Consider the following 25,147-nt stretch of genomic DNA (forward strand, 5'->3'; position numbering starts at 1 on the left):
TACATTTTCCCAGGCTTTATTTTTCAGGGCCATTGGTCTCATTTACACAAATTTGGCATCTAAAGACCCTCCTTGGTGTTAATATAAATTTATCTTTAAGAGACAGAACAATCTCAGGAGAACATTTATTTACTCACAAAACAAAATACACATTTAAAACGGCAAGATGAATCAGTCCAGCGGTATAAGAGAAGAATGTGATCATTTCTGTGAGAGTTCAACTCAAACTGTATAAAATACACCGGTGGTAAGATTATATCTGAGAACAGCACCCAATGCACAGGATTAGCCAACTACATGTCTCATCAATTCAGTTTATCATTCTCTTTGAAGGAAGGCATTGTGGCAAAGAATGCAGGTGTTCTGATGTACAGTAGCTCTTTGGGTTTCCTGCAGTTTCCTCTGACACCAGCTTAAAAAGAAACTCCTGAAGGACACTTGACTGACTAGAGCCAGAGGTAAATTTGAATTAACCTTCTTTGGCAAGGTGTTGTGACCGTGGCAGATTAGTCCTGTGAGGTGGATATGAGAGCAGCTTCATGCTGACCTTGGAGCAGAACGGTGAAAGGATTGGACAGCTGCTCCTCCATGGAGGAGTAGATTAGGTACAGCATGCAGACCACCAGGAGGAAGACTACTGCTGAATCTCCTGCCTCTCCATTGTGGTGGGACTCAGTAGTGGCATTTCAGGGCATTTAAATTGCACAGCGCGGCCCGCAGCTCCCTTTATAGGCAGTCTCTTTGTAGCACTGTGGTCAGAACAAAAAGACCTTAGAACATATTTACAATGTTCAATTCAATGGTCAATTGAAATATAGGCATACAAAATCTATAGTTTGTGAAGCATGGTAGTACTCCGTCATGAGCAGAGTATCAGAGTGTACTCACTAGATTCCAGTGGGGGTTCTGGCAGTGTCAGGAAACATCTCTGAAAGATCAGTCACAGGTTCCTATTGGGCAGAAAATAAACAGCCTGAATAAGAAAAACTCAAATGTGCGGTCTACAAATGAAAGAGGAAGAATTTAGAACTTAAGACTAACAAAACAACAAACAATACGAGGGACGATATAGCGAAAAGGAACAGAGGAACACCAGCCCAGACTCATGAAAAGCATGTGATGGATTTGCCGGTCATGTGGAAAACCCCCTGCAAGAGGGAATTTCATGTATCAAGATTAAATTTATTCCTGTGATGGCAAAGCTGAATTTTCAGCATCATTACTCCAGTCTTCAGGGTTACATTGTAATATGCATTTTTGACAAAGTAGACTTCCTCAGTATTTTTTCATACTGCTTCGGAATTTAAATATAGCACTAGATATGTAAAAGTGCAACTCAGCCATACAGGGCTTAAGCATCATGGGAGCTGCACTCATGCGCACGGCATTAACATTAAAAGACACGTGTCAGAAAAAAAAAAGAAGAAAGCCAGGCCTTTATAAAACTCATGAGCGCTTTTCTCTGTCTGACCTACCAAACGTCAGTTTGGGAGAAAAGGAAGAAACAAGAGAACTCTGAGGGATTTCCCGAAGGACAGAGGGAGTGTGAAAGCCCATTAGATGTCTGACAATGCAGAATGCTGAATTAAACATCCACCGAAAGAGTGAGGACGAATTAAGGCAGATCCTGAGGAGAGAAGAGGAAGGGGGCCAGTTATGGTGTCTGTTAGTTTCTGATGGGATGGAGGAGGCGTTAAACAAAGAGATATGCCAGTCATGGTGTCTTTATCCAGTCTCATGTAGTCCTGATGAGAAAACCAGAGCTTTTATTGGACTTAAGTGAAGCTGTTAAAGCAAACATATGTTCTGGAGCCACAAACCCGCAGGGCCCTGCAGTCCACTCACTTCTGACCAAATCTCCTCTCAATCACCATTTGTTTTGACGGGAGGATAGACACTCCCCTCTTCCACAATTTGAGTGATGCTGAAGGATCTGTGCCAGGACCAGCTTTGAATCAAAGACCCATTCTGAGTTGCATCTGAAGACTTGTGCCGAATATTTCCCTGTAAAAGATTCAAACTGATTAGGCAGAAGTAAAAAGCAATTCAACATCTGGAACGGTCAATCAGATGCATACCCCAAAACCCACAATCCTTTATCCCCTACCGAAAATAATCCCTTCAGATCTGTGCCCAAAATAGAGGTTCATGCTGTACATTTCTGAATCCAGCTGTGGGCACAAAGCAGTGAGGGTAATGGATGTCAAATTGCAGTATGACTTCTGCTACTGCCATTATGCACACTACTGAAAACAGAGACATTAAAGCTGCAAAGTTAGTTTTTAGGTGTTAAATACCTTCTCCTCCCCAGCTTAAGAAGCTAAAACTACTAGAAGGTAGTTCTGGAAGTTGAAACAATGAGGCTCGGTGTCAAACACTGTTCTGTTCGCAGAGCTTGCCTCTTTAGTGCGTGGGTGCAATTAAGCAAAAAAAAAAAAAAAAAAAAAGGCTCAATTTACATTTAGTTGAAGCTACTTAACGACAGAACATATGGCTCTTCTATTTAGCACCAACTGAAGCTCTGCTCAGTTTGATTAAAAGGTATCTGCAGGGTTTGTCAAATCTAAATTAAGGCTTTTAAAGACCCTTTTAAAACCTGCAAAAAAAAAAAAGTCCGTCCATTCAGAAAAACGGATAGATCTCCTCATTAAGAAACTCAAATCTCAATCTTTTTCTTCATTAAACTGGAAACAGCACACATTTAATGGCTTCATTATGCCATTACATACTTTTAGAAAATATTTTAGTTTTCCATTTCATGCCACTTTGATCTTATGACTTTACATTTTATAGAATGTAATTTAAGATGTACCCGGAGCAGGGCAACACAGGCTCTTTAGGGAAGGATTATTTTATCACAGCATTTTGTGATGCTAGAGGCACTGAAACTATACACTTCAGCTATAAACCCATACCATCAAATCAGCTTGATTTACCAACAACTCTTACCCATGTTAAATGATCAACACACACTCATCGCAGAACATGAACAGTCATGGGAGATAGTGGATAAATCATCTTTTGGTCTCAGGGGGAAACAGAGTGGATTCAGGTTCATGCAGAGCTACTTACTCTGTGCTTGCCGTTTTGCTGATCTGTGTCCGGGACAATGTTTCAGACCGAAGCTGCTCTGACTCTGAAAAAACATGTAAAACATGTATAACCAGCAAGAACAATAACAGATACACAGCCTTTAAATGAAACAGTCAATAAAGATAAAATGACTACAACTTAGTGATGGGCCACAATGGTCAACAAGACTTCCAGTTTTTAAAAATTAGTTAAGATCATGTTAAAGCCTTCTCTTTAGTTAACATACAAAAAGCATTTTGTACCTTTTCAGTGTGCTCCATCCAAGCAAGTGCAGATCTTATATGAGGTTGCAAACACCTATAATTGGGTTCAGGTGAAACCAAACAAGCCTAATCATTCACGGATTTGTTAATAATAGTCTAGTCCAGTTGTGCCCAAATTGGGTCATGGAGGGCCGATGTTTAGCTCCAACCTGCCTCAACACACCTGCCTGGAGGTTTCTAGTATGCCTAGTAAGAGCATGATTAACTGGTTCAGGTGTGTCTAATTGGGGATGGATCTAAACTCTGCGGGACATGGCCCTACAGGACCGAATTTGGGCGCCACTGGCGTCATTCAGGCAACCCAAAGATTATAATGATTATTATTATTAATATTATTATGATGCTGCTCCTTACCAAAGTCCTTGTCTTCCACCCTCTCATCCTCTTCCTCAGTGTCTGAGCAGTGGCCTGCATCCCTTGTGCCTTTGTCCCTGTGCTGTGATGCCTGTTCTGAAGAATCCAGCAGCCTTTTCAGCTTCTTTCCAGCACATTTTAGCAAATTTAATGAACATACGCTGACACTAGCTTGCCAAAGGGTGAACCTCGGCTCACACAGTCCTCAATAGACTCTTGTTTTGAAGCTTTCTCACCTTTCCATCTTGCACTGGCATGTTCTGAAAAAAGGGGTCACATCCAATATTAGCTGCTGTTGCAGTTTCCCAACCAACCTCAGGCTGAAGAAGCTTCTTTACTTTTTAGCAGAATTGAGCAAAAATAAAGTGCACAGAAAAGACAGTGATTAAAGTGTGCAGATGGAAAGTCAAAACATTCTTGACAAACTGAGAAAAAGTATAGAATAACTGAACATAAATGAAAAAGATAGATTTTGCACAAATATTTGAGGTTTGCATCATGTAAAAATGCACAGCAGTGCTTATGGCTCAGAACAGATGGCCTTTATCTGAGGCATTTCATTGTAGCATTTAATCAGAAATCCCTTTATCGCTTTGTTTCTAAAACTTTCAGACGGCAGACCACTCCAATTATAAAACAAACTGCAGACAACCTAATAGTCTCATTTACTAATAGTCTTCACAGATCCTGCCTTAAGCCACCAATAATATGCATTATTTTTCCAGCAAAAGAGCTATACAGCAGTTTTGTGCTCATTTCACTGGAATGGACTAGACAGCAGCTAATGACTCTAAATGAGCTGACTATTAGATATACATTAAATACATTCACATACACTGGCAAATAACACGGTCACATAAAACAGAAACACTTAAAATTATTTATATATGTTCAGTATAATATATGAACATGCACAGAATATAAAAATAATACTATTTTGTAGTAGTTTTTTTAAATAATCTAATATAGTATTTTATAATTTCAGTTTACCTTTCAATTTTTAGGTTTCTGTATTTTTTTATATTTCTATTCAGCTTTAAAAAAAAAAAGTGTTTTATTTTTTTATTTCAGTGCTTCAACATATTTGCCAAGGCAACATTTCTAATTTTCATTTAAGTTCAAGTTTTTTTAATATTTATTATTTATTTTAATGAATGGAAATTATTTTAATACTCATATTTATCAAACCTGGTATGGTCACAAACAGCTTGTTTTTCATTTCCTATAGCATATACTGTGTACATGTACTGTCAATCTACAACATTATAATCCATTTAAACAACATGCATGTTGTGAGAAATCTTCTCAAACCTTAAACACACTATGGGCATTTTTTTTTTTTTTTATCTGTTTTTCACTGCAGTTGGGAGCTGACAAGCAATGACCTACAAACCTCTCAATAGCATGAAAGCAGACAACATATGGGTATAAATATTCACATCAAAAATCATATCTATTTCAATCACGCCACCTTGCGTCAAACTGTTGGACTGACAAGTTTAGACACTAAGTTTTGAGTGTCCAACAGCCTTGTTACCAGCAGCAGCTGCTCACAGGGGTCTCCTCTCCCTATATGCCAGAACAGCTCATAAAGCCTTTTTATTCATTCATGTGGCCGTGAAAAATACTACAAGCACAAAATTTCCACGTTTAGATCAACAGAGAAGTCACGGTAAACTATATACACTTGCATTGATTTATATTTAGGGTCATCTTGCTAGAAACTTTTGTGCAATTTAAAATTTTACAAACAAAAAAAGAATTCAGGGCCAGATGTTGTGGGTTAAACAAAATATAACTTCCTTTTAACACAGATTGCTATATACAGTAGTTAGAATTTTAGAAATGTGTAAAAACATCCCTTAATTTCAACCTACAAATCACATCATACCTAAAAAATAACAAAATGAGTTTAGAATATAAATAAATCCACCTCCTTATCCTGACAGATAATACTACTCTTGCCTTCTGGTTTTTATAAACAACAATTAAATAATTAAATAATTTCATAAATCAATTAATTCATTAAATAATTTATTTAGTTCATTGTGTGTTAAGGGTTTGATTATAAGCTACTTAAATAAAACACATAACTTTACTGATTATATAGTACTTTATAACTTTACTAATATATAATAGTATTTAAGTTTTTATTATTTATATAAAAAATGGTATTTCTAGAAAAAAAACACATTTCCAGTTGTTTTGTGAAGAGTTGAGTCTGTGATGCTTTTACAACATTTTTACCAGCAGGTGTCTCCAGCAAGTGCTGTTTCAAGTGCTTGAAGCAATTGGTTCCCTTTCATATGTCACTTCAATGCTGCGGGGACATCACCGTATGGGAACACCTCTTGGTGTGATGAATGTCTGAAGCCCTGTACCATTCCGCCAATCTTATTGGCCAAATAGCGTTTGGCACCGTCTTACATATGCATAAGCATAGTATACCTTAGTATCCGCACCGGCCCAGATCTGTTAGTTTTTGTCTCAATACCCAATTCACGCCCGCAAAAAATCACACACGCTAAAATCATTCCTATTTAAGTGCTTCATTATTTATCTCGCACCTCTCTCAACATCATGACAGTGTCATAATGAAACGAAAGTGCGCTTTGTTTTGCGCTATTCAAGTATCCTAACATCGGCACATTAATAGGCTGTGGAACCTGATAAATATACACAAATAGACCTATTAATGAAAAAAAAGTAAAAAGAAAAGAACAAGAAAAAAATACAACCTGAGCCTGTCGCTCACAAACTATGCATTTATTTTCTCTTAAGGTCCACTGTCGCAGTGGTGGTGACGTGATGGGTCAAATGTCATATCGTTGTTGCCTATGTGTTATGGTAATTTAGACATACAAATATTGCTGATATTTTTCACCCACGCTACTAGCCGCCCGCAAGGAGTTAATTTTCCGTGTATTATTATATAATTTTAGGAATGCCAAAATCCACCAGTTTCAGACACTTTTACCCGACCCATTGCAGAACTCTAGTATACCTGCGTGCCGCGTGCTATTTCTCTCAGATTTCATTTCCTTCAGGAAGGCAAATTTTCTGTGCCCTAGGAAAGCATCTCGCATTCTCAGCAAAAATTATACGAGCTTTGTTCAACTCTGCTTCATGGATGGAATGAGTCAACAAAAGGTAAGGAGCTGGTAAGAGGTTTATCATGGGGGGCTCATGAGAGATACGCTTAGCAGCCTCTCTACATGTTCTCACTGTGATAGGCAGTGGCTAAAGTTCTGTGCTTGGAAATCAACATTTTCTCTAAGGTCACCCTTGCATTCAACCCCGATGGCGGTGGCTGGTGGCAATGTGTGCGACCTGTACTATGAGTACAGTGCTGCACTGGAGATTTTTCCACTTCACTTGCTCTCCCCCACTCGAGTGCGATAAATCAGCAGAGTAGCTTTTAACAAACAGTGTTTTGTCTGCCATGGCTTCGGACTCAGAGGACATTCTGGCCAACCCATGCGGTTCTCTCCCTCCGAGCGGACAGGAGAGATGCACCTCCCTTTCCCACAGTCAGCTGTTGGATGTAGTTACCTGCAAGGTGGATAAACCAGGGTTGGATTGGGAAGTGGTCCAGGCCTAATCCCTATCTAAGCTGGATGACCATTTTAACTAGTTGTGCACCTGACCAGTCCCGTAAGCAGCTGCTCTTCTTCCCGGACCTCCACAAAAAGGTTTGCGGTCCTGGAAGCAGCTGTATTCAGCGTGGATCACAAACACAGTGGCCGCCGATTTCGCCACCATTGCTGACATGGCAGACCGTAGTTATGCAATGATGTCGCCGGTGGATTACACTCTAGCTGAACATCTCGCGCCAAACTCGGCCACAGCCTGGAAGTCTCGCCCTCTCCTTCCATCGAAAGACGTGTCAAGTCTTCAAAGTTCGAGGGACGGCCCAAGGGTCTGGCAAAGACCGACCTTTTTATGATGGCCCAAAATGCTGTCACTTTCTTGCTAGCAGCGGGGCCTGATGTGCATCCTGTTGGAACAAATCTTGCTGTAAACACGCTTCAGGATTATATACAACGAAACGCAGCAAACTTGACATATGCATTTTCTGTGCTTACAGACACTGCGAGCTTTCCGTGCTCGGAAATTCTAACGCATGTGGAGACACCACATCCGCAGGTCTTGAGACCATTAAAGCTTTTTCGGGCCATGTGGGAACGCTTGCCCTACATTCTGCAATGGGTGTTACGCACAGTTTGTTACGAGAACACCATTCAGTTTAGAAAACGCCGCCTCCTTTCCTAGGGATTCTTCCCACTATTGTGAGTTTTGAAGAAACCACAGTGCTGCGACAAGAGATGACATCTCTACTGAGAAAAGGGGCTATAGTAGAAGTACAACCTTCTCTGATGGAGTCAGATGGTTTTTACAGCTGATATTTTGTTGTGCCAAAAAAAAAAAAAAGAAAGATGGCAGTTTACGACCAATATTGGATTTACGCCATTTGAATCTTGCACTCAGGACGAGCAAATTCAAGATGTTGACGGTAAAATCTATTCTGTCTCAGATTCAACCAAATGATTTGTTTGTCACGTTCGATCTGATGGATGCATACTTTCATTTAGATCATCAAAAGTTCCTCAGATTCACTTTAGAGGGCAAAGCTTATCAATTTGGTGTTCTACCCTTCAGTTTAGCCCTGGTTCCATGGACTTTCACGAAATGCATGGATGCAGTTCTGGCCCCATTGTGTCTCCAGGGTGTTCGTGTGCTAAATTACCTAGATGATTGGCTGGTATTATCACAATCACAGACTCAAGCACGCTCTCATCGAGATCTCGTCCTGAATCATCTAAGCAGCCTGGGCTTACGAATTAATTACACACACTAAGCTCTGTGTACTTTCTAATATCCATGTAAGTGGGTAAGTGCGCACACTAGCACTTTGCACATTTTCACATTTTCAATACTCTGCACTTTTTTAAGTCCTGTATGATAATGGTTACGCGCTCTGCTTCGTTCCCTTTCTGTGAGTTGGTTATAACTTGGTTCCTTGGGCTCCACTCAACCATTGTGTCTTTTATTAATACGCTTTCAAGCTTTTTAACGAATCTCCAAAGAGTGTTTTGATCCCCTCTTGCGTGATGAGGACACGATTGACTTCCCCACGCGTTCAGTCTTTCATGTCATGCCTTCGCCATTTCAAAGCAGGCCACACAGCGACGGTGAGTTTTTGCCTCAGACTTTTGGGTATAATGGAAGCAGTGCCCCTGTAATCCATTTAGGCTAACTTCACTTGCATCCATGTCAGTGAGGGATGAAATGCCAAAGGATTTCACCCCATTGTTAACTGCATCAAATGATATCAGTGACACGGAGGTGTGTTCTGATGATAAAGACTTGAATGTTGGCCAAATTTAATTGAAAAGGAGTTTGATTAGGGGTCTGTTTTGGCCACGAGATTGTCACAACAGACGCTTTATCGAGGGTGGCACTTAAACAGATTGGAGCTGCTGGCAGTCTTTCTAGCTTTTCTAGTCTTTTCAAGACTGCTGAATGGCCATCATGTGTTAATCAGGATGGACAACACAGCGGTTGTGTCATATTTGAATCACCAAGAAGGATTACGCCCCTATGCAGGCTGGCGAGGAACATCCTTCTATGTCCTCACGTCCCCAGACACTTGAACTTCGGAGCGGATTTGCTCTGAAGACAGAGCCTTGAGGAAGGGGAACGAAGGTTGCACCCCCAAACGGTAAGATATATATGGCAAGCGAATGAAGAGGCAGAAGTGAACTTATTCGCATTGGGCACAACTGCGTCATTACCTGCTATGTTTCTCCCTATCCCCCCCCATCGCCCCTGGGACTGGACGCTCTAGCCCACATATGGCCTAGAACCACTTTGTATGCTTTGTCCTCTGATTCGGCTAATTCCAGCTGTGTTTTCCAGAATACGGTTGGACAGAGTGGAACAACTATTGTTGGTAGCTCCGTGGTGGCCCACTCAGCCATGGTTTGCGGAACTGTTCAGTCTGTTAGCAGGTTCGCTGTGGGAGATTCCCCCCAGACAGTACTTGCTGTTGCAAGCACAGGGAATGATCTGGCACCCAAGGCTAGATCTATGGAAGCTGTGGGCGTGGCCTTTGAGCAGAGTTAGTTCATTTGTCCCGGTCTTGGGCAAACATTCCTTGGTCTCTCGATTTATGCAGGGTTAGTGATGGCAATGGCCTTTCCACCCTGCACGAGTTCCATCATGGGATGTATTATGAAGATTATCAGGACATCTGTTTGAGCCCTTGGAAACTGTGTCAAAAAAAAGAAAAAGAAAAAAAAACAATCCTGCCTCTAAAGACAGTCCTACTGTTAGCTTTATCCTCCCTCAAGAGAGTTGGGGATTTATAAGCTCTGTCTATTTCTGGCTCCTGGGTTCTCTCCGCTTGAGCAGATGCTTTCCTCGGATACCAGCTATCTTCGGTACGTCAGGTGTGATGGTATAGGGTTCCCATACGGTGACGTCACCGCAGCATCGAAGTGACCAATCAAAGGGTACATCTCAGTGACGTATATAACCACGGTTCCCTGAATAGGGAATGAGATGCTGCCGTTCGGGCCATTCCGTTCCTTGATAGCATTTCCTTAGTATCATGAAATCTGAGTGTAATAGCGCGCAGCATGCAGGTATACTATGCTTACGCATGGATAAGGGCGCGCCAAGCGCTATTTGGCCAATAAGATTAGCGGGATGGTACAGGGCTTCAGACATTTGTCACACCAAGAGGTGTTCCCATACATTGACGTCATCACAGCATCTTGTTCCCTATTCAGGGGATTGTGGTTACATACGTAACCAAAATGTTTAGTTGATTCAATGCTTCGAAAATGACTTGAAAATGACTAAAACTGCAATTCATTGACTGGCCACTAGAGGCTGGCTCCAAAAGGGAGTCAATCCCATAGACTCCCCGTGTTAAAATGGCCAACTTTACAGCAGAAAAAAAATATTTTTACAGCCAGGTACAAAAAGTGGTTTTGGTCTATATAGCAAATTTTGCCCTTCATGACAACTGTGAGGGGGGTGAATTTCTTTATAACTCATCCGTTTAAATTATATTGTGCTTTAAAATTCAGCATAATTAAGGGCGTGGCCACTTGAGTGACAGGTGGATAGCCGCTGCTGTCAACAATGTCTTGCTAGGTGGGCGTGGTTCCAGAAACCAGCTCTTTGCTGCTAAGATGGCGACTTGTTTATGGGTTTAAACAAGCATTGTTGAAATCACTTTACCTGATTAGTATTTCAATCTCCACGCGTTTGCGCTGATGCAACGTCCTCTGATGATTTATGACATCACAGGTTAGATGTTTTCCCGCCATTTCCTCAATGAAATGGGAACTGTACAGATATTGTGGGGTTTTTTTAACCATAAAATAGATTAAAATTAAACGTGATATGTAACGTGATAATGACCTGCTGACTGTACATTATTAGGCTATCCTTTTATCACACTATACTGTGGTTATGCAAATGGTAATCATCCTGCAAAAAAAAAAAAAAAAAAAAAAAAAACCTTGTTACTATAATTTTACTATTATAAAACCATGGTTAATTTTTGTAAGAGATTGTTCAGAAGTCAATGTACTTTTTATTTGAATGTTAACACAAGAGAAGAAAAGATTCCAACTACCATTTTCATGCCGAAAAGCCCATCTGGTATGCTGCCATGGTGAATTATCCAGTTTATTGGTCATACAAAATAATTTAACTATTCATTGCTGCAATAAGAATCAATTATTCCAGAGATCTGCACAATTACAGTTTTCCCATGGCAAGGCAAAAATATGAATGATATGATCTGTATTTTACAGATTAAAGTCAGATGCCTACTTCAAAACTGCCTTTCAGCAAACTGCAAATCATTTTTTAATTCTTCAAAGACTGTAGGTTTTCAATTCCATGTTGGCTATAGACTGTATTTGGGTTATTCACCAGACTGATACTGCCTGATACATTACTCTGTAGGGCTTCTAGCAAAATAATTATCATGTACTTCAAGCCACTTTAATAAGCTTCAAGAGTCCAGAAGGATCTGCCAACAGTAAACGTGCCGTGAATCACAACTGCGCTCTGTCTCCCTCGTGTCTCCGGCAGGCGCAGGCACAGATGCTGTGTATTTCACCACTAAGGTGCATCCCTGGTGGATGAACTCTGAGTCACTCCGCTTCTCTATTTTGGAAATGCAGTGCTTTGCCTGTTGCCCAGATTAGTGGCATTCATTCACTCATTAACATGCATAACCCACTTCCCTCCCCCACCCGTCTCTTAGTGTTTCTCTCTCATCTTTTTTTTTTTTTTGTTTAATTTTTTTCTCCTGTCATTCTCAAATGAACGCATCTCTTCTCCCAGGAAACCATGATGCAAGGGAGGGCAAATGTGAATATACTTTCACCCAAATGTTCACCCAGACAGCCTGAGACTGGAGCAGCAAATTGCATGTTTAACATTCAAAACTGACACTCAGTTAAACAATAACACTGCTATCTATTTAGGCATTATTATGTTGCTGTGTATTTCTTGTAAAATGAAACATCTCAGCTCTCCTGTCCTGTTTAATAGCCCATGTCAGTCCATTCAACAGACAATTGTGCCTAAACTTGGATTGATTATATCCACTGTTGATAAGCCACTCTGTACCTAATGGCTTTGAACCCTACATGAGTCACCATATCAAAATCACATAGGAATAGAAAGCCATAAAGTACAGTAGTGTTGAGTTGAAACAGGCTCTACACGTTTAGTTCTGAGGTGAAACAACCTTGAGACTTGCTGTGTTTCCGTTCTTTTATTACTTGGCTGTTTTATTACTTGACTGTTTTTTAAACAGATTCTATTAAACCACTTGAGCCAAGTTGCAGTTTGCAGAGAAGATTAAAGAGGGGGGAAAAAAGACTCACATCATCTTGAATAATTAAACAAAAGAAAGATTATTTTTCATTTATTCTGGCTTGGGAGGATTAAAGTGTTTGTATCTCATTGTTCTTTTCAAAGTTTCTCTTTGGGGGAATTTTGGGATTTCTCTTGATTTATGTATGGGTTTCCCTTTTTATTTCTTGAAGTAAACCTTCTGTGAATTCTTCATCACACATAAAGGGTTAGTTCACCCAAAAATGAAAATAGCCCATAAATTACTCACCTTGAAGTCATCCTAGGTGTTTATGACTTTCTTCTTTAATAGAAATGTTATTTTAAAAAATTGTCTTTGATATTTCAAGCTGTTTGATGCAACTCAGCGGGTGTTGCATCACTTTGGTCCATGAGAAGTTTAATGAAAAGCTCATCCATTAAAAAAATATCTCACATGGCTCCGGGAGGTGGGGATTGTAGAGGACAAAGGCCACTTGTAGCCAACGATGCTTTTTTGTAAGAAAATTATCCATGTTCAAAACTTAATCTAGCTTGTGCTCACAGTTGTAAAATGGAAGCAGTTCAGGAGAAATGACGTATGAGGTCAGCTTTGTGCATGTCCCAGAGAGTCTTGTGAAAACCAATGTTTGTTAACAGGAGCAAAGGAAGCAAAGTTTACTTACTTTAGCGAAGGGAAACCAGTCTCCTCTTTATACATAATTCACCCAAAACTGCTTTGTTTACAACTGTGAGCACAAGCTAGATTCAAGTGATTATAATGTTTTGAATATGGATATTTTTCTTACAAAAATGCATCAATTCACTACAGAGGGCCTTTGTTCACCCCCTGGAGCCATGTGAGACACTTTTTTTCAATGGTTGGACTTTATATTTATTATAACTTCTCATGGACCGATGGAGTGCAACACCCGCTGAGTTGCATCAAACGGCTTGAAAGATCAAAGACCATTTTTAGAATAACTCCAACTGGATTTATCTGAAAGAAGAAAGTCATATACACCTAGGATGACTTCAGGGTGAGTAATTTAATTAATTTTTTTGGTGAACTAACCATTTAAGTAGCGAGATGTGTTTTTGTCCATCAGTCTCCAAGGACATTCTAAACAATCTTTGATGAAACACTGTAACAATGCCAAGAAATAAAAAGGTACAGCACTAATCAAAAGGCTCTTGTGATTTCCACAGTGGCCCTGGTGAATGCTGAGGGGATTATGTAAACATTCAATTTACAATTAGACTCCAGAAGTCTAGCTGACTTTCTGCCTCTGACAAAAGACTTTTTACATCACAGCTCAAGGGAGTTTAGCAGATTAATTAAACACAATCTATGCATAAACAGTTAAGCAAACTTGCCGTTCAGACTCTAATGAAATGCTTGATGAAAATGGCACATTATAATCTGTTTTGAGCTCTGTGCTTGGTGCTGTGATTTATTCAAACAAATAATTGAGTTTTTTTTTAATCCCAAAAGAAACACCAAAAATGATTGCTAATGTCAATGTTCCTCATATTAGAATCCATGCTTAAAATTATTATAATAAAAAAACTGAATTAAAATTATTTGCTTAGCATTCCAGATAGGCTGTGCGTTAGTAGTGTAGGGGAGAGCAGGGGCGTAAGTACCATTTTTCAGAAAAACTTCATTTTAAAATGGGGCGGCAGTGGCTCAGTGGTTCATGTAGGTTGTCTACAAACCGGAAGGTTGGTGGTTCGATCCCCGGCTCCACCTGACCAAGTGTCGAGGTGTCCTTGAGCAAGACACCTAACCCCAGCTGCTCCCGACGAGCTGGATGGCGCCTTGTATGGCAGACACCGCCGTCGGTGTGTGAATGAGTGAGTGGATGGGTGAATGTGAGGCAAGTTGTAAAGCGCTTTGGATGGCCATGTGGTCTGTTGAAAGCGCTATATAAATGCAGTCCATTTACCATGCAGTCCATTTAAAAGATAATGTTGTATACAGAGATATATTTCTGCTGTGGCCAGTAACTCAGAAGTGTGGTCTAACAATACAAGGTGGTATGTTGTAGAAATGTAGAAAGACTTCAGTATAATTTCACTTTGAACATAAGTTGAACATTGTTTCTTTCGACCCCATCGGCTGGGACGAAAGTAACACACAGGTGGGTCAAAAGTAACACAACAATATAAGCTAGACTTTTTTCTGTTACTCTTATTTTTCTTAAGTATACCTGATTGTGACCTTGTTAATAAATAACTGCAAACATATTTTGTCCTTTATCTTTGCAAAAAAAATATTAAATTAAATTTTCATATTTTCATTTTAAATTTAAGTGTAAGTTTCATCAGATGTCTTAAAACCTGACTGTATTTTTTTATTGTAAATTTCAATGTATTTTTATATAATAATAAAAAAAATTCAAAAGAATGCACAATATAAAAATTTTATCACATTAGCATGATAAAAAAAACTCTAATCCGATTTATGTTTCCATCCAGTTGTTTTTATGCATGAATTGAAAATGTGCATTAAAACATCTGGAAACATTGCAAATTCATAGGTGGAGCTGTAAAGGCTAAGATATGGCTAACACCTAAATATAAATGTGACATAGCAGCTGCCCAGAGAGAGATGTTCCTCTATGTCCAGAAACACCCTCTCAAAAACATCTGGATAAAACCAGACCTCTGTCTGTCTTTCTGACCCGCACTCAGACATATTCTTTTGGTATCATATGACATAAACATTTGTAAGAAATGATGCAAGACACATAAATTCACAATATAGCTTGCACTGGAACAATATAAATACTTTTTGTGACTGTAGCGGGACAAAAGTAACAACTGTTACTTTCGTCCCGACAGGAACTCCTGACATTTAAACTCGATTTAATTTTAGAAAATGCAAACTTTAGGATGTGTTAAAGCACTAAATAACCTGTAGATTGATCATTACTGTGACACATGAAACAAGAAAAACAACACGACTAATAAAAAAAAAAATTACCGCTTCAACAATTTACTTTTTGTACTTGAAAACAGTTTTACGGACCTAACTTCTGGAATATGCTGTCATAGCTGGGAATGCAAATGCAGAAAGAGGCTCGGAGAAAATCGCTTAGTTACTTTCGTCCCGTGTTACTTTCGCCCCGGTTCTCCCCTATATTTCACAGTGACTCTTTCTGCACTTTATATCTAGTGGGTGGCGTCAAGTGACTTGCTGCATCCCAATGTGCCTACTTATTCTACACCCTTAAAGTATGTACTTTTGGGTGGAAAAAGTACACACTAATGAGTGTCTAGAAGCAGAGCAGACAAGCTTTGGGACATACTATCACGACATACAATTGTGTTTAATACAATTGTGTTTAATTGACCGCTCTGTCACAGAGTTGCATGCACCCTGTCATTGTAAACTGCCCTGTCAACTGTCAATCATCTTGTCACAGTTAACATCCTCCATATTTCATTTAATTTAACTTCTTAACACACTGGAGTGAAAGGAATTAGCTCATTGATCTGCCAGCTGTAGATCTTTATGCGGAGAACTCTGCTCATATTTTATGCATAATGATGCGTTTAAATTTAACGACCAAACAGATGTTTATACAATTTTACATTGTTGTTGCAGATGAAATATAACACAGATGACATTAAATACATTTTTCTTTACCAGGTTAAATGTTGATTATTAGTAACTCAAACCCCTTTGTCTAAACCTCTCAACTGTCAGTCGCGTACATCCACCATGTTTGTAGTTTTTTTACAGCTTTTTATTTGTGTTTGTAGTTCTCAACTGAATAATTTGTCAAAGCGTAATGGATTGTGGGTATTAATGATGTTCTATCTACAAGATACAGGAGAAGCGAGTCAGATACTTAGCCTAATCAACACAGGTGGATCACAAACAAGTAATCAATACCACATTATAAATATCACTGACCTCTGTCCATTCACGGTTTATCAGCATCCCTCCTCCACCCCATCTCCCCACTTCGAGTTCACTTATAATAGTAGGGGAGGGGGGGTACTCTAGGTTCGGGCCATTCCCGAGCTCTGTGCCCTTCCCCCGGACTGCACGCCAAATACGCATACTATACCTCAGCTAATTATATTGTAAGCGTGAACTCGTGAATTAGCCATTAGAGTGTGCACAGATGCATACTTCAGATATCGACCTGAAATAGTATACCATCCAGTACTTTTGGCATACACTTTTCAACTTACTATGCTTTGGGACACACTTATTCTAATATCACATACTTTTTAGGATGGATAGTATGAACACTGGGACACAGGGTATGTTTTCAAGAATTCAGCAACTGTTCAATTCAGGAAGGAAAAAAACAACTCTTCAACAGTTGTAAACATGATGGCTTTCTTCTTTTAATGGGGGGGGGGGGGGGTGCACGGTATCTTTGTTTCCAGGAAGAATGTTAAAGAACGCGACACACACTACTGGAAATCCTGTATAATTCAATCAATCCGATGACTTCAAAACTCTTGAAGTGAATCTTCTTTTGTGTGCCATGTGCATCAGATGTTTGGCCAACAGTCTGTGAGAGTGACATCTGAGGCTGAGACTAATTCATGCAATCAACTGATTCATTTAAAATAATGATTCATTCAGGAATGAAACAAATGACTCTTTACGACTGAGTCATTGAATCATTTTCTCAACTGATTAGTTTAAAAACACTGATTCGTTCAGCAATGTCAATACTGTGTGATTGTGGAATATAAGCAAGCTGTTGCTTTCTTTGGGACTAATTTGCAGGGCAAAATACAGACAAACTAACTGGTGTCTAAAATGTAAGTTAGTCAGTATTTTCTTCTTGTTTATTGAACTGCTCTATAAAGGCAATGTCAGTCTCGCATTTGTGCTGAGGGGTCTGAAAATCTGTGCAGTTGTCAATATCTGACTGCGACGGTTAAATGACAAAAGACTAAAGATGCTGGCAAAACAAATATGTATATGAATGCTAGCATCATATTTCCACAACATTTATTAGTTTAGAATAAAACAGTTGCTTATATTCTGTGAATCTCATATTGTGTGTTGTAGATTGCCAGTTTTGATGGTTGCATTTCTCTCTGCCGCTCTCTCTCTCTCTCTCTCACACACACACACTGGTTGTCTCTGCCCTTTCATCTTCATAAATATCTGGCAAAGAGCTGATTATAGAGAGAGTCTACACGTGTCATCAATTCCACTGTGTATCAGAGCTGATTAATATTTGATTAACATTTATATTCATAGCCTAATGTATTCTGACAACACAGTCTGGTCAGAATGGGAAAAAGACCTGTATGTGTCATGACAACACATCACAAACAATATTCATACTGCCATTGCATATCTTCCTACCTCATTATCTGAGCATTAGAAACCGAATAGAAACCCGTCTCTGGATGTGATGAAAGTGTCTCTCCAAATAGACTAGAACAGATTGATAATTGGAGGAACATAAGCTAGCAATCGCAAATTTTAGCTGCAGAAATGCACACATTTTTCTTATTTGGAGCATATGAACTATAAATTTCTTTTAACAGTTACAAAGGGGGGTTACATATGAACAATTTCCAAAAGCTAGGATATGTTGAATAATATTAGTTTGTTGCTTTGCCTGTTTTTGATGTGCACAATGCCTCCTGCCATTTAAAGGTTGTTTAGTAAAGCAATGATGTTTTAATGCTTTTGATTGGTATTCTTGATTGAATTTGCAGCGCAACACGTCTGCCAGTTACATCAGTCCACATTGCTGCTGAAAGCTTTTTAGGTTACAACCTGTCTGAGAGTTGCCACCATGGCGAGTGATAAAAATTCATCCCAGTGCTGAAAAAAAAATATCTGAATGATCTCAAACTAAAAAAAAGAGGTGCTAAAGTCTGATTTTGTGGTGACTGTGCTTTAAAGTTAAATTCTTAAAATCTTAATTCAAGTAAAGAAGGATTTTGAAAGAATGACAGTAATCAGTGTTGAGCATTACTGTAAGGTTAATGCTGTCTGCTTTAAATGATTGAAAATAATTAACAAATGTAACAAATTCATTAGAAATTTATAAAAGTAATCAAATGTAATCAGTTACATTACTTTAATGAAGTCATTTAAATAGTTACACTGCTTATTATTACATTTGAATGAGTAACCCAGTACATTTCCAAAGTAATATTCCCAACACTACATGTAAACCTATTCAAAATGTTCTTGTTTTTAACTAAAACTATTCAAATTATTTTTATTAATTGCTAAAGGCTAAAATAAACAAACATAAATGTTTTATTTAAAAAAACATACAAATCTTAAATAAATGTAAAAAATGTGACCCTGGCCACTAACTGGAATAAAATAAGTTTCAGTTGAGGTACTAAAATTACGGAGCCCTGCACATGGCATGCAGGAAAAAAATAGTCCGCTAAATCGAATGTACGATTTACTAATTCATTCCCTCAATGTACTAAAACGTGCACACGATTACTATTGCATTCCATCTATTTACTGTTTCGTTCACTTGATTTATAAATTGTGACCACGATTTACTAATTTGTTCCCTCAATTTACTAAATCGTTCGCACGAGTTGTAAATAATACTAAAATTTACTACAATTTTAAATTTAAAAACATTGTTCCATATTGAAAATAATAGTATTCATCTTTTTGATTCAAATGTAAGAAAATAAAGAATGTAGATCAGAAACAAGGCTATGAAAGCTGAATGAAAACCTAAAAAGTTGTGGTTCCCAGTCATTAGTGTGGTGGTACAATTTATATTTTGAATATCAAATAAATACTCCACACTTTCACTGATATGAGCAACAATGTGCATGTGTGAGCTCATTAAGTCTCTGGCAGTTAAGGCCGTCTCCCTGTTTCTGATGCTTATTCAGAGACACTAATTCAAATAGAATAACTAATGGCAACAGTAACAACTGCAGTAAATCACAGTACCATGGCTCTGTGTTTATATCTTGTAGGTGACAGGTTTAATCAAGCAGCAAACCTAGCCAATTAAAATGTTGTCAAGAATAACTTGTGTGGCAGATATACATAGAAATACAACTGTAATCTGACGGGATTGTTTCACATGCATTATAATTCAGCCTCAGCCTTACTCAGGCCAGTGAGTTAAATTAAGTGATTCAGGTTTATGCATTAGATATAACTCTAATTACTCACATTATAACAGACACATGCAATAATGATCATTATGCCAAGCTTGTGCAACACAGCAAAACTGTGTGTTTAGAGGCTCTTACGATATCTCTGATTGGAGTCGCTTCCAAATCGCTATAGAAATCCCATCCTATGAAAAGCTGATTAGACAAAAACATTACAGTGCTCGGTCAAATGGAAGTTTTTGATGTAACATAAAGCACACTCATTGTTTGAGTATGTATTAAAAAGACATAATAAAGGATGCTTAAAACATTAAACATATAAAACAAACGAATAGCTCACCAGACTGAGGATGAAGGAATGGGAAACCTGCTGCATATGTTGTGAATAATTGGACAGAGAGAGCATGAAAAATCTAATTGTTTTAAATTTGGTTACAATGTGTCTGTGTCATGAAAGAAAACAACAAAGGAATTCAAACATTTTTAAATGGCACAATGAAATATGAAACAAGGGTGAGAACGGGCCCCATCTTTAACCAAGCCTCTTTCTTACTTTCTTCAATGAGTCCTTGTGCTTCGGTTTTGGCTGTGAGCCGTTGCCTCTTAGATGGAGAGCACACAGAGGGAGGGGGAGAGCTATTGTATGTGTCCCCCACTTCTCAACACTACAACTGCTATTTCAGTTACACAGACAACGCATGCTTCACTCTTCATACCCCAGAAACCCTATTTATGTGAATTCTCTCATCTGAACACAAATGTGTTTATCAGCTTTCCAACAGAGAGATCAACACCTGTTTAAGGGCACAACATTTAAGTCTAGGGGTGGGAAAGGAAGACTGATCGGGTGACATTTCATGAGGAAGGGGGAAGATTCTCCATCGTTTTACCAACTGTTGAGAACAAAGCGTATCAAACTACACATTTCAATGACATAAAAATTTTTATTGTGACAAAACTATATATATATATATATATATATATATATTACTATATATATATATTACTATATATATATATATATATATATATATATATATATATATTACTATATTACTATATTACTATATATATATATATTGCTTGCTAACACAATGCTCTACCACTTGAGCTACAGGAACACTAATATATATATATATATATATTACGTATTACATAAACATTAAATGAAACAGCAGCAAGCGAAAATTTATATACAATATAAAAATGTCATAAATAATACATATTCTACTATTCAGTAAATCTTTTTATTGTAAAAATTTAATTTAATTTGTTCTACCAACTGTTGAAAAAAAGCCATTGCAATCTTCACATACATAATAACAACATCAGTATTTTAATTATGAAAAAACTATACTCTGATTGAAGATTCATTTTTTTTATAAAATATTAATTATAAATAAAAATAAAAATATAGAAATAATACAGATATTAAATAATACATAAAATATTCAAAAGAATATTACAATAAGTTTCAATTAAGTATAAATTTACTATATATGTAGATGCGTTATATTAATATAAATGTGTGTGTATATATGTGTGTGTGTATAATAAATAAAAATTATTCTTACCAAACATTATGTTTCTTCCACAATCTTTTCCTTTTTGGTGTTCCTTTAGGTGGGTAGAGGAGCACAGAGCAGCAAGGGTCTCTGTGCAGGTGCTCTGCCTCTCTAAGGTGAATTTATTTTGCTTCTTTCTCTCTTTATTTCAAACTAGAATCTCTGAAACATGTCGTTTTACAGAAATCCGGCATATCTTCACTGAGAAATTGGTGAAAAATCAGACAAAAAAAATGGATATCACAAAATTCAGCAGTACATCTTCACAACTCTTCTCCTTTCAGTGCCGCTTTTCACAGAAACCTGGCAGACCCTGTCAAGAGGACAATTTTTTTTTTTTTTTTTTTTTTTTGGATTACATAAGAATTCAGTAGTACATCTTCAGAACTCCCTTCCTTCTTTCAGGGAAGAGCAGAAGTGAGAGGGGAGGAGCGGAGGAATGGGAAGGCTGTCTCCATTCTCCTCTGCATCCCTCTGCCTTATTCTCACAGCTCTCCCTGCAACACACACACACTGCACAGCCCCCACCTCTTCCCCCTTCGTCTGCTCTGTCGAATAGACACACAAGCTTAGTTCATTACTATTCACTGGGTCCTTCTAAGACGCTCAATGCTACCCACAGAGGTAGTGTGTGAGGGGAAAACAGGCTTGTTGCATCTAATGTGAAATACATTGTCTCATGCTTCATCCATTCCAAAATATCAAAATATTTTGACGTAACACCTCCCCTCATCCAAAAAATGTGACGCAATAAGCAGCAATGTAATACCTTCCTTTGTCTGTCCTTTTTGTTGCTCATGATACACGATACGCGTATGTCCTGAATAAGGGAATGTCTTGAGTCTTATCTCAAAGTTCCTCTCCAACCATCTTAAAATGCTGTATTATCCCATTCACTGAATCCCTCGTATTACCCCCAATGTTTGTTTTTCTCCCATTTTCCCTCTACTAGTGTTTGCAGGGAGTGATCTGTCTCGCTTGGCTAGAGAGCTGGCAGCCGGGCTGAGGTTAGGAGAGAGAGCGAGTACACTTAAGTTAGCCATGTGATTCCTCCAGCACACTCAACTTCACCAGCCATTTCCCCTGACGAGCTGAGTGCCTCTGGGCTCTGCACTCGGTTCGATCAAGTTCAATAACTTTTTTGATGTAAAGCTATGAGTTTTGATGACATTTGAAAGATCGAGTGTAATGCATGAAAAAAAGTGTGACAGAGTGTCATTGAATACCTGTTCTGTCAGCTTGTGATTCCTGTGTGTTGATGCAGAAAAAAAGAAATGTTTGTTTGCAAATTTCTGGAGATAATTCTTTGTTCGTGTGTGCCAAATTCCTGGCAAAGACGGCACGCCCCCTCTTACTATCCTGCCACACGTTGTTGACTGAGGAGTGAAATGAGAGAGGATATCCTTTAACGAATGATCTGGTCCGTTCGGCTTGGTTGGTGGCACCAATAATGTTAAAGGGTTAGTTCATCCAAAAACGAAAATTATGTCATTAATAACTCACCCTTATGCTGTTCCAAACATGTAAGACCTCCTTTTATCTTCGGAACACAGTTTAAGATATTTTAGATTTAGTCCGAGAGCTCTCAGTCCCTCCATTGAAGCTGTGTGTACGGTCTACTGTCCACGTCCAGAAAGGTAAGAAAAACATTATCAAAGTAGTCCATGTGACATCAGAGGGTCCGTTGGAATTTTTTGAAGCATTGAAAATACATTTTGGTCCAAAAATGGCAAAAATGACGACTTTATTCAGCATTGTCTTCTCTTCCGTGTCTGTTGTGAGAGAGAGTTCAAATCAAAGCAGTCTGGATATCCGGTTCGCGAACAAATCATTCAGTTCACCAAATCGAACTGAATCGTTTTAAACGGTTTGCACCCCTAATACGCATTAATCCACAAATGACTTAAGCTGTTCACTTTTTTAATGTGGCTGACACTCCCTCTGAGTTCAAACAAACCAATATCCCGGAGTAATGCATGCACTCAAACAGTACACTGACTGAACTGCTGTGAAGATGAACACCGAGCCGAGCCAGATAACGAACAATAGACTGACTTGTTCACGAGTGAAGAACCGGTTGCATCGGTTTTCGGATCACCAGTAGTTCTTTCGGACAGTTCGATTCAATAAACCGGTTGAAGAAAACAGTTCACCGGTTCTTTTAAGCTCGACGTAATGGCGTCATTTGCGATGATTGCCCTTGATTCAAGCCTTCGGTTTACCTGGGCTCATAACATTAGCACAGAATCAGTTCAGAATCAATCACCAAAAGAATCAGTTCAGTTCAGACGCTCTGTTGTGTCGGTCTGCTTCACTCTGAATCACACATGCGCAGTATCATCAGCTCCTCGGTTCACGAATCGGACGCATCTGACAGAAACGGTTCTTCACTTGTGAACGAGTCAGTCTATTGTTCGTTATCTTGCTCGGCTCTGTGATCATCTTCAGTTCTCTCTTCACAGCAGTTCAGTCAGTGTACTGTTTGAGTAAATGCATTACTCCGGGATATTGGTTTGTTTGAACTCAGAGGGAGTGTCAGCCACATTAAACAAGTTAACTGCTTAAGTCATTTGTGGATTAATGCGTATTAGAGATGCAAATCGTTTAAAACGATTCAGTTCGATTTGGTGAACTGAATGATTCGTTCGCGAACTGGATATCCAGACTGCTTTGATTTGAACTCTCTCTCACAACAGACACGGAAGAGAAGACAATGCTGAATAAAGTCGGCGTTTTTGCCATTTTTGGACCAAAATGTATTTTCGATGCTTCATAAAATTCTAACCGACCCTCTGATGTAACATGGACTACTTTTATGATGTTTTTCTTACCTTTCTGGACATGGACAGTAGACCGTACACACAGCTTCAATGGAGGGACTAAGAGCTCTCTGACTAAATCTAAAATATCTTAAACTGTGTTCCGAAGATAAAACGAGGTCTTACATTTTTGGAACAGCATAAGGGTGAGTTATTAATGACATAATTTTCATTTTTGGATGAACTAACCCTTTAAGTCTCTTACAATAAACGAATTGTAAGATCTCTGGACAGAAACTACTTGCTTGCTTGGGGTTGAATGACTTTTCAAACTTGCATGCGTTGGTATGAGTGGCCCTCTTTAGGATACCACTAAAAAAAAGTCAGCATGAAATGAAAATTCAACTCATGCTTTTTCTTAATGATCTTATTGTGAACGAATCATCCATGGGGCCTTCTGATTAAATCAACTTCTGCAATCATTTATTCCACTTAAATCCTGTATCTTTCTTACAACCGACAACAGGCACAAGAACCAAGTCCTGTCCTTCATTTTGTTTTTTTTTTTGTTTTTCAATAATCCATTTCACTTGTTTGTATGTCACAATATGGAAAAAAAGATCTGTTGATTCTTTCATTACATTGTACTTTAATATGAATAAATGTAATTAATTACTCACTTTAATGTTTTCTTTTGTGTTATAGACAAAAGTTATGGCCTCTCTCTTTAATATACCTATAATAAAAATGGTTCATAAGACTTGTGTACTTTCTTACAAAGGCATAAAAATGATTGTGTGAGGAAAAGATGGAAATGTAAGTTATTAAAGACATATGCCCTGGCTTTGCTTGTCAAGTTTGTAAAAATTTATGAGAGCTGAAGTGATTTATGAATGAATCATTCTTTTGAGTCAGATTTTTTGACTCAAAAGAATTAAAAAAGCCATATGAGTTTGGAACAAATGAGTGTGAATAAATGGTGACCTATTGTTCTTGATCTATTGCAATAACATTTACAATTATCTTTGGTGGCAATTTAATTAAAGATTTATCTCACCCTCCATATGTTCCAAATCTGTATGAATTTGTTTTCTTCTGCTGAACATAAAAGAAGATATTTTGAAGAATGTTAGTAACCAAACAGTTG

The 25,147-nt window shown here is 38.3% G+C and overlaps 1 long non-coding RNA gene across 6 annotated transcripts; it reads right to left on the minus strand.

Moving 5' to 3' along the window:
• On the minus strand, positions 1–21,532 carry LOC127944240 (uncharacterized). Of its 6 annotated transcripts, XR_008150311.1 has the most exons (9): positions 11,145–11,159; positions 10,962–11,069; positions 3,947–4,047; positions 3,711–3,806; positions 3,336–3,390; positions 3,073–3,136; positions 1,846–2,004; positions 889–950; positions 1–749 (listed from the first exon to the last, which is right to left on the minus strand). It is a non-coding gene; the product is annotated as an uncharacterized LOC127944240 (long non-coding RNA). The 6 variants fall into 6 exon arrangements; XR_008150312.1 differs by lacking the exons at positions 10,962–11,069; positions 11,145–11,159 and adding an exon at positions 21,251–21,522; XR_008150308.1 differs by having other exon boundaries at positions 3,711–4,047.
• Positions 21,533–25,147: the final 3,615 nt, after the last annotated feature.

This window comes from Carassius gibelio, chromosome A23 (assembly GCF_023724105.1).
Source record: "Carassius gibelio isolate Cgi1373 ecotype wild population from Czech Republic chromosome A23, carGib1.2-hapl.c, whole genome shotgun sequence".
Taxonomy (NCBI): Eukaryota; Metazoa; Chordata; class Actinopteri; order Cypriniformes; family Cyprinidae; genus Carassius; species Carassius gibelio.